The sequence below is a fragment of the Corvus kubaryi genome, unplaced genomic scaffold, assembly GCF_017639235.1.
Source record: "Corvus kubaryi isolate FWS band 111438036 unplaced genomic scaffold, C.kubaryi_AGA036_p1.0 37385, whole genome shotgun sequence".
Lineage (NCBI taxonomy): Eukaryota > Metazoa > Chordata > Aves > Passeriformes > Corvidae > Corvus > Corvus kubaryi.
Window position 1 is genome coordinate 24,777,183 of NW_024581127.1, and position 10,901 is coordinate 24,788,083.

Below are 10,901 nucleotides of genomic sequence, written 5' to 3' on the forward strand. Positions count from 1 at the left end.
TGTGAACACTTGTATTATTTATTGATACCATATGTTAATGCATAAAGGGATGTCCAAACAAAGACTAATGAGGGTCATAAAATATAAAAAAAATGTTGGTTAGAGAGGATTTTTGGCAACTTTCAAAAAGATTTTCTCATGCTTGAGGAAGGACTGAACTTGCCCCCAGAAAAAAAAAATCTAATATATGCAGAGGCACAAGGCATGTTACACTGCAAAATTTCCCCATAAAACACCGCTTGTATTGTGGTACTGCAATAATCTCCAGAAGATGAACAAGAAGATGCTGAAAATAAAAAAACAAGCTCCATCATAGGGAGTTCTCAAACCAAATGTGGTCAGGATTGATTTTAAATGTTTTTTTAGACTAAACGAGAAAAGTTTCCATTTTCCTCTAAAAGCTCTCAAGGCAGTAAGGAATATTTAGCTCTCATTAAACATGCAGTGCAGTTTCTAAGCTTCATGGTGGCAGTCATAACTGAAATAAAAACAAGGAGTTTTTGGAAATACTGAGCCATTCAAAATGCAAGTGCTGTGGAACGTTAGTCAATCCAAACCAATAAATGGTATAGATTCCATTCAGTATCCAAATTCACCAACTTAAAGACAGTTCAGCATTTGGATTTCAAAAGATGAAATTTTCATCACATATAAATTATGAAATAGGATTTCATTACAGGTGCTCTTGTGAGCTTTCTCTTGGTGACAGAGATGTTGATTACAAAAGAAGAGAGAAGGTCCAACTGTAGTCCCCTAAAACACTACTAAAATAATTCTTTATAGAAACTCAAACTTTAATCATAACTAATTTAAATTTCAAACTCTGAAAATTCTATTACAAATTCCTATTAATGGATGTTACTTTTATTGTCTTATAGCACCACCCGTTCTCTGTCTTACCTTCACATTCAAGCTGAACTCCGCAGTGATGTCTACATCCCACTCAGAGAGGCTCTCAGAAGAATAGTGTACTTTAATTTGGAGTTTGAGAATCATCCTGCACAAGCCATGGAAGGTGTCTGAGTTTAGAAATGGACTGTACAGCCAGCTCAGTTATGCTGGAGTCCTTGTTCTGGCCATAGAGCCTTCTAAGGAACCAGTTTTGTCTCTCCTGTTAGGCTGATTTGCAACTACAAGCAAGAGAACCAGGGAAGGACACGAAGCTGGGAGATGTGTTTGAACATTCAAGCTTCTGTGCTACTTCTGAACACTTGCTGCAGAAAATATCAGGAAGGCCTAGAATATGGCAAACCATGAAAATTAAAGCTACATTAAGATAAAATACTTCATTCATTCCATCATTAAAGTTTTCCTTGACATAAAATCCCTTGAGCTGAGAGCATAAACTTTTAAATAGGCAAGCCTTCTGCTGGATCAGATGGAAATCTTAACACACTCATCATATAACGCTGGAGCTTTTAATAATTTCCACGAGAACGTCACAATTTAATACTGTGCCGGTTTGGACAAATTTGGAGGAAAAATATCCTCTGATAGAAGGCAGGTTACAACCAGCCTTCCCCCACCATGTTCGGGAAAAAAGAAACTTTCCTCAGAGGAAAGTGAAAGAGATAAAAACTATTTATTTAACAAACACACAGGAAAAGGATAATAATGCTAAATAATAAAACCTCTCACTGTGGAGAGAAACCTGGGAAAATTTCAGAGTCCTTCTGTAGATGGTCTCCCTCCTCCTCCTCGGAGCTGGGTCGGTGTGGGCCCACCTCTGGGCCTCGGTGGAGAACTCTCCTGGTGTGTTCTGATGTTGAAACAGTCCAAAAAAGAAGAAAGAAAAAAACCCCAAAGTCCCAGGAAAACAAAGTTCAACTCACCGTCTCCCTCCAGAGAAAAAGTAGCCTAAAGCTGGCTGAAGAGCAAGCAGGGTCCTTCCTCCCACTCCCGCCGCTGCAGAACGCAGAGGAGTCTGTGTATCTCTGTGTCCTTGAACAAACTGCTTTGAGAAGTTTGCTCAGTTTTTTTTTCCTCTCCCCCCTCTCAGGCTCAGTTTAAAGCCACAGAAAGGCACAAAATTAATTTCTGGGCATGGAGCAGCAATAGGGTATACACATCATAAAATCACCCCAAGATAGATACCAACCCAAATTATCTTAACTATCTGTTCCAAAGTCACAAAAGTGACAAGTGATATGACAGAGACTTTAGTTTCAGAAAATCAGGTCATTCTAAGGGCATATCAGGTTGGACACACAGAAATCAACATTTTTTTTCACCCTAGGAATGTTTCAAAAGCTGTAGTGTTTGTTTTAATCTGATCCATTTTCTCAGTGTAACCTTTTGCTTCTATATGTACTGAAAATACTGCTTAAATTTTTTTTTGCAATCAACTACTCACAGTAAACATCATGTCTTCTGTTTTCTAGTTAGCATAAAAATGAGTAAATTAGGGGAAAAAATCAGGAATTGATTCCTTCTGTGCTGCATCTCTCAACATCGTTTTTTTTTATCTAAAGAAAGATTTGGTATATCTGTGGCAGGATGGTGAAACACTGATATTTCTGTTTAATCCACCCCTGTAAAAGAAGGGTAAACTACTTCAATTTCAGTATTTCAGTGGTAGGATTTGTTTGCTGTGAATGGCCTCACAAAGTTTGTAACACATACCCAAAGCAATAGGTGGATGAATACGTATTACACATTTTGTAACTACACACACAGGCTTTGTCATACTCACCACAAATATAGGCATCATTTTTGAAACAAGTAATTGGATGAGCTGTCCAGCGTTTTATCCTTGACTCCAATGTAAAATTATGATAACAGCAAGTAACCAAACTCTTCACTAGAAAAAGCAAACTTAGAGATAGAGTTCTGGAAAACTCCTAAAGTAAATCAAATATTAAACAAGTTTGTTGTGATTGCTTTAGCCTCTGTTGGATGAAAATTATTTTCATTTAATGTAATAAATTTGTAATACCAGAAGGGATTGCTGTGAGCTGGAATGTGAATTCCACACAGTTCACTGTAAACATGATCTGTTTTTAACTTAAACATCCTAATGACAAGTATTAGGGAAGCAAGATGTCAAGCAGGCATTACAATTCAATGCTCAGTTTCTCCCTTCCCATTCTCCACATATCAAAATACAAAAGAGGTTGCCTTTGCTGCAGCTTGAATGTGGAATCAGTACCAAGGAAATGAATGAGTGGTCAGGCACATTATCCAATAGACTTTATTACACAAAGTTCTGGTGTAAAGAAGGAAGATGCTCCACTGGTTACAACAGCAATTCATAATGCCGTGCAGCAGAACTTGGTGCTTGTTCTGCCTGACATTTCCTTAGCCACATCCCATAATACTGAAGGCCAGACTGAAAGGACGCTTGGGTGTAATGGCTGTAACACTGCTATGCCTGATTTTCAAGTACCCACCTGTGAGAATTCAATAATGCTGAGTCAGCCTTCAGGGACCAGAGGTCTCCTTTGTGAATGGTTACTTCCACCCAAAGTAGACCAGCACTCAGACTGGTTGGATGCAGCTCTGCAGATAGACAGAAAGTTTGGATAAGCTGTTTCAAAAGCATGCCAGAGAAAAAAGTATACATAAGGCAGATCCATGTATGGCTGTGGCCATACATGAAGTTATATGTGCACCAAGCATGTAACTTCTTACATTTCACTACGGCCAACTTCAGACAAATCTGCTTCAACTTAAAAGATTTTGTCATCCAGTGGTTTAACAGTGAACATGGTGGTGATACTGGGTGGATGGTTGGATTTGATGATCTTAAAGGTCCAACCTTAACAATTCTGTGATTATATGACATATGAGATGTTATACAACATAAGCAAAGACCTGTGTGGCTGATTGACTTTTTGCTTCAATATAAACTTGATTGGCATGGTAGTTCTGTAACAGCCTCACAGAACCAGCTAGCAAAGGCATGGCACATAGTTATTGAACACAAATGTTTCTAGATTGTGTCCTCTTAACTTTATAATCAGTTTAGATTTCCACAGGGTGCAGTGGGAGAAGACTGGCACTCACCAGAGTTTCCATTTTAACAGAGCTTACATCAGTGGGATCCCTCTCATCCTGAAGATTGTTACAAGGCATGTGAGACATCCAGGGTAATGGGGGTGGCAAATTAATTGACATTTTGCCAATGAAATATGATGTCTCCCATATTCTGTGGGTTACAATGGTCCTAAACAAATTAGTTGTACACAAATACATAAATAAATATATGTGTTATCAATGGGTATGTCCAAGGAAATATTTTCCGTACTGATTTCAGAATGGTACCTTTCACATCTGCTAGTCATCTTACTTGGCAAGTCAAGGACAAGAAAATGCTAAAAAATTGCTGATAAGATCAGGGTTTGTAATAGTATTTATTTGATTCTAATAGTAACAATGTTAACTTTCCATATTGATTTCTGCATGCATAAACATGCTTCCTACTTATTTCAGTTAGTTAATGTAGTGCTATAAGATACACTGAGGCACCAATGCTAGATACAGAAATCACGTAAATGGCTTCTGATTTGGAGTGAATGGAAATCACTTCTCTCCTTCAAGAGAGTATAGAGAGTAACTTCTATTATATAACTAGCTCAACAGCTACTCCAGGACCAGATGGATTAATTCTATAAATGCACTTTTTAATCTATGTCGATACATACACAAATAAAGCATGTTTAACAAGTGCATATGTTCAGAGACCTGGAAAATAACAATCTTGAGCAAATTTTGAATAGATCACTGAGCATGTCATAATGTCAGTTATGTTAAATGTCAACATGCTGGTTTCAGATATGGATTTGCAGACCTAGTGTTTCTGAAAATACAAAAAAAAAGTCAAGTCCTGGTATGTGTAGGCATGGTACATACTAGATGAGATGAATTAGCTACCAGCTGCAAAGATTAAGGTGCAGCTTTGATATAGGCTTAGATGTCAGCAGCAGGGTATGGTGGGGACTTGCACACTTTAGGGTCATGGCTTACATCTGGGGAACAGAATCTCCAATAAAGAGTGAGCTCCTCCCTGCTCCTGTCCCAGTTTGAAAGAGATAGAAATGGAAGATCATTAGCATACAAAAGAGTCTTCAAACAAAATGCTGCCATCTTCAACTCTGAATTGCATGATTCGCTGTTCAAGTTGTGTTTGAGTAGCTGAGTTCTGCATGTTAGGCACCTTACAATACAAATCATTTTACAAAAGCCATGACACTGATCCAGTTTGTTACAGGTGGTGCATATTTGGCCACATCCCATGCTTAATTCTGGAAGAATTTACAACAGATTAACTTATGATCTAAAAAAATAAAAACCAGTGATTTATGAACTGCTTCATTCAAACTTAATTGCAACCACTATGAAATACACCATGAATTAATTCAAACACAGCTGCACTTCTAATACCTGCTCTGTGCTTTCACACAACCGGTATGTGTAAGTGGGACAGCAAGAATGGATTTTCCCGATATGTGAAAGAAGGGCATTTCTTCCCACAGATCTTTCCAAAGTCAGTGAACCTGGAGGAGAGAGCACATGTGGGAAGAACAATTCAGTGAAAAGTTAGTGAGAAGAGTAAATGGAACAGTACTAAGTTCATTTTTGTACCAATACCAGCAACATCTTTGTATTCCTCCCACGTCACATGACCTTGCTTCCTCTGGGCATACACCTTCCTTTTTTGTCTTATTTCCAAGAGAAGATTCCCCTTCAGCCAAGCTGGTCTTCCGCCTCATCTGCTTGTCTTCCAACATTTATGAATTGCCTGTTCCTGGGCCCTTAGGAGGTGCTGCTTAAAACGTGACCAGCATGGGTGGACCGCAGCACCTTCAAAAGTATTTTCCCAGGGGACCTTAGTCACTAGTTTCCTAGCAGCCTGAAGTCTGCTCTCCTCATGTTCAGGATTGAAGTATTGCTGGCACTTTTCCTCTTGTCAACTAAAATTTTAAACTCAATTGCTTTGTGGTCACCATGGCCAAGATGGCCACCAATCTCCTCTTTCACTCACAAGATCCTCTCTGGTAACAAGCAACAAATCCAGGAGCCCAACTTTCGTAGTCAGCTTTATCATTACCTGTGCAATGAAGCAATCATCAGGTTTTTCAGGAATCTTCTGGCCCTGTTTGTGCCAGCAGTATGGTGTTCCCAGTTAACATCTGGCAAGTTGAAGTCTCCCATAAGAGCATGGGCAGTTGATTTGGAGGTGTCCCTTAGCTCCTTGAAGAATAATTCATCAGTGTCATTGTCGTGGCTAGGTGATCCCCGGTAGACATGTCCCACTGCCTATCACTGGTCACACTGGTTTTCTCATGGTACAGATGGTGACCAGCTTCCAACCTTCTGTTCAACAGACTCTTGACTAGCTACTTGACAGGATTCCAAGTTCACCTGGCTCTCTACTACAGTGAAAGTTTGAGACTCTTGAGACTGTAGTGTCTGAGAACAACCTATCAATCTCTCACTCATTTTCTTGACAATTCTATTCACTTCCTTGTGTAGCTCCTTCACCTGGTGGCACAGCTCATTCTTTTAGAAAAACAATTTCACCACCTCCACTGACTAAACACCCACACTGTTAAACATGTCTTGAGCAACTATGACCATTCTAGCACCAACCTCCTATGACATTATAACTTTATCTAATGTACTGAGCAGCACATAATCAATACAAGGTTCTTCCCTAGTGTCATCACTGATAAATTGTGGTGAGGTCTCTCCTGTCTGTCTCCCTTTTGGTCCTGGGTATGTATGTCAAGGGTCATTAAAAAACCAGTTGAGTCAAATCTTAGCAAATGAGTAGCATATTGATATTCCATAAAGAACAGATGGGTGAAATATTTAAAATGTTAGATACTATTTATAATTTTTATTACACATCCACCATTACCCGACACTGTCTTTTTTAATAGTCCTAATTTATTCAGGCAAGGGACAAGCAGGGTTTACTTAGATACTCAGTTTGTCCCTACCACGTCTCCCCTAAAAACAATTTACTGAGTGTTAATTTCAAGTGACTTGCAAGAGAAAGGTAAATTAAATACCAACTTAATGGTAGGAAAATTTTTGTACGGCCACTGTGTACCTTAGCAGTGAATGCACACTTTCAGGAGTAGAAAGGCTGACGCTTTAAAATCTAAGTTTAGAGAGGTAGCTTATTTCTCTTACAAAGTATGAGTTGATTTCTACTCTGGAAACAGTTGGTTGTCAGGAATAAATATCTATCACTTCCCACTATTCCTAATTTTCAAGGGTATTGCTGCTTTTTTCATGGAGTTAAAGAGGACCTGACCTCTGTTGATCTCTGTGGTCCACTTTGAAGTGCATTGGTGGCCAGTTATTACTGTTTACATGCATTTATATGGTTTGAGGGCTAAAGGGAAAGTAAGTCCTTTTAATGCTAGGTGCTGTTCAAATAAAAATGAAGGGTGGTCCGAGGGAGAGCCTGCAGCCCAGGAATGGCATCAGAATCTGATGTTCTGTACAGTTCCTAAAAAGAGAAAATAAACTAATATTATTATAACAGTAGAACCATGCATATCTATTTTAGCTATTTACAGACTAATTTCAGCAACAGTGAAGGAAAAGTTTCAAAGGCAAAAAGGTCAGGTAGAAACCCTGCCATGGAGGAAAGCCTGTGTAAGTCATGTGCCAAATTTCTTTCTTATCTTCAAAATTTTTTCCCCACAGCTCTACAGGAGTCACATTGCTTCCCCAGGAGAACTGCCACATCTGAAGTGCAATGTTGATACTCTTTAGCACTTGAACCATCATACACATTATGCATGAACAAAAAGTTAGCAATAGAAGGCAATTAAAACTACAAAACATTTGAATTGGCAGAAAAGAATTAATCCTAGAGTCACATGTTGGAAACAACACTTCTTTTCTCTGCCAATGCTGGCTGTTTTCCCAAATTTTACTTTTGCAACAATTTGTACAGGCTACTTTCAAAAGCTCCAAGTTATCAGAACTTTTGGCTCTTTTCAGAAACCTTAAAACATTCTCAAGATTGCCACAAATTTCAGAATTGCATTCTATATCATTTAACAATGTCTGTCTCAATCTCAAGAATGTCTTCCCACCTTTGGAGAAAAATCTTGTGGACCTGCCTCCTTCTGTATAAGAGAGATCCCTCACCCTTTTTCCTCAGGGACCATTTGATAAAGTTAGGACAAATGGGCACAGGATCCAGCAGAGCAGGAATGTCTTCCATAATTACTCAGGCCGTTTCCATGGATGACAGAGGATGGGCATCCTGGACTCATCCCAGAGCAGAAGAGTCCACAGCTCCTCCAGGCCTTCCTGGAGCACTCGTTTTCCTGGAAGGTGGACTTGCAGAAGAGAATTTCAAACCCTTCCTAAGTACCTGGTCTACATCTTTGGATGGCTAAATGCCTTCAGAAAGTAACTAGATCTGTTAGTGTCCCTGTGTTCACTCCAGCTGACTCCAGCTGACTTCAGACTCTCAATAGTGAGAGAAGCACAGCCAGAAGACAGTGCATCCCATCAAAGTAAATATCTACATTACCATGGAGAAAAGCCTGTGGATTTCCATAGATAGGGTGGAAAAAGTGCTAAGATTTGAAGACTGATTTTCAGGTGTCTGGATAAAGTTAAGGTGCCTCCATCTCAGCTCCCCACCACTAAATCAGAGATAATCTTTTATCCAGCCTGGGAGATGAGAAGAAAACTCTGTACATATAATGCAATACTTCGCCACATAAAATAATATAGTTGATGCTATATTGCTATGTGACTGTGCTGATGCAGGGTCAGACATACAAATAACAATCCAAACAGAAGATCAGCAGCCCCTGCAGATGCTGCAGAAACACTTTCTGTAATGCTGTTGCTTGCCACAATGTGCTCAGCAGCCTGACAAAACATAGAACTCTTAAATGCCTCATCCCTGTCAAAACCATTATCCCTCCAGTGTCTGTTTTCACTTCATTACAAGACAGTCAGCACAGCCCTGTCACACGTCAAAGGATCTCACCTGAGTCTTCAATATGCAGGCACCAGCATCTCAGGCTGGCAGTCACTCAAACATGGCTGTCCTCTGCAAAATGGGATTCATTAAGTGAGCTGTCCAAGTGGTGTGGACCACATTAAAGTAAAAGGAAACAATGCTGTACAATGAATGTTCATCCACTGAAATGTGTTATAGTGCTTATCAGGTACTTGTGTAAGCTGGCTCTATGGTAATATCAAGCTGATAACAATTTTCAGCTCCATTAACTGCTGCTAGGCAGCAGGAAAAGCAGACATCCTGATAAAAGCAGCCACACAGGGACAAGGAATTCCTGGTTTTAAAAGGCAATTTACATGTTAAGCAAATTGCTTCTGTTGAGCAGGTAAAATGACTGCTCTGGATATTGAAGCCTTCTCTTTACTCACCATTACTTTACCTGTAGGAGCATTGCCAATGAAGGGCAATATTCCTCTCTTTTCCATTTCAAGGGAGCAGCTTACTGTGACTTACACTTTAAAAGTCTTGTTTATTTGTTCCCGGGACTGTTCCTTTGTGTCTTGGAAAGAGGGAAATTTTGTAAGCAGTTCCTACTTCAAAGAGTTTAAAATTCAAGCTTATATATAGTACAGTGAGAGGTCACATATAACAGTGAGGTGTAAGTGGAAAAGGAAAGAATAAAGTCATATATACCAAAGGATAAATGCCTTCACAGTGTGACTCAGTCATGCTTTTGGCTGGTTAAAACAGACAACAAGCTTTGGAACTAAAATAAGGGCCCTATGATTAAGCCTTGTTAAAATCCCTTCTTGAAGACCTGATAGTAAAATATAGTCCTGAATGAGTAATCTGTATGACTGGAAAAGCACAGATGTTTGTCTTCTGCAGGAGTAGGATAAGGAACAATATAAATATGGATTAAACAAAAGAATGACCATAAAGATATCACATAACCTTTCATGTGGATGCATCAGTTTTAACAACATTGCTGGCCAGATTATGACAGAAATATCCATTTACATGAGTAGGGTAATCACTGGCTGTATGGTTACACAAAAGAGCAGCTCCCAACAGAAGGTAGATTTCAGCCTATTTTTCTATATTTGCCTGAGATACAGCAGGCCTGGTTTAAAATCCTAGGTCTCAAGAGACAAATTTTAAGGTCTTCACTTGGCCATGAAGGTCCTGAGGGATCTTTGGGAATGGGAATGGGAATTCACATGGAAAACATTTTTCCCATGGGACTGTGCATGTCTTGGTTGTCACTATTATAACTGCAGAAAGAATAGAGGGTGACAAAATATAGCTAGGTAAAAGGATTGGTGAAGAGTTATGGAAGGCTGAAACGAGACTTCATGCAAGGGGTGAGGGAGTATGCTGAAAACAAATTGTTGTCTAGGGAAATTTAGGCAAGTTTGTTTACACAAATTGTAAAGGAGCAGTGCTGGATACCCGATGTTCATTCTCTTCACCTGACTCATATGACTATTCACACATCTTTAGATCAGTGTTACAGGTGAGGCTGGTACTTAATGACCCATGGGTGAAGCCCAGCTACTGGCATAGTTGTTATCAGATATTCCTGGCTCAGTGATCATCCTCACTTTTGCCTTATAGGTCTTGATAAATCACAAAGGCTTTGAACAGCCAAGCTGAGTTAAGACATGAAGACCCAATATGTGTCTCCATCAGTTGCCAGTATTGGATGTCTAGCACACACTAAAAAAAACAGTGTAAGGATATAATGATATTATCCAGAAACATTCACCAGACTTCAGTTATTTATGGTTCATCAATTTTCTGAGTCAAGGCAGCATCTCTTTACTGACTATGCCTTGGATTTTTCTGGCATGAATTTATCCACCCACCTTTTGAACCCATATAATTTTTTCTAATTACAGTGTTCTCCAGCACAGCCTTAACATCTCATTATTTAGAGAAATACCCACTTCTTTTT

At 39.3% G+C, this 10,901-nt stretch overlaps 1 long non-coding RNA gene across 2 annotated transcripts; it reads right to left on the reverse strand.

Moving 5' to 3' along the window:
- Positions 1–2,011: 2,011 nt before the first annotated feature.
- LOC121668591 lies at positions 2,012–7,458 on the reverse strand. Of its 2 annotated transcripts, none has more exons than XR_006017477.1 (3): positions 6,050–7,458; positions 5,383–5,495; positions 2,012–3,498 (listed from the first exon to the last, which is right to left on the reverse strand). It is a non-coding gene; the product is annotated as an uncharacterized LOC121668591 (long non-coding RNA). The 2 variants fall into 2 exon arrangements; XR_006017476.1 differs by having other exon boundaries at positions 2,012–2,800; positions 3,390–5,495.
- Between the last annotated feature and the right edge of the window lie 3,443 nt (positions 7,459–10,901).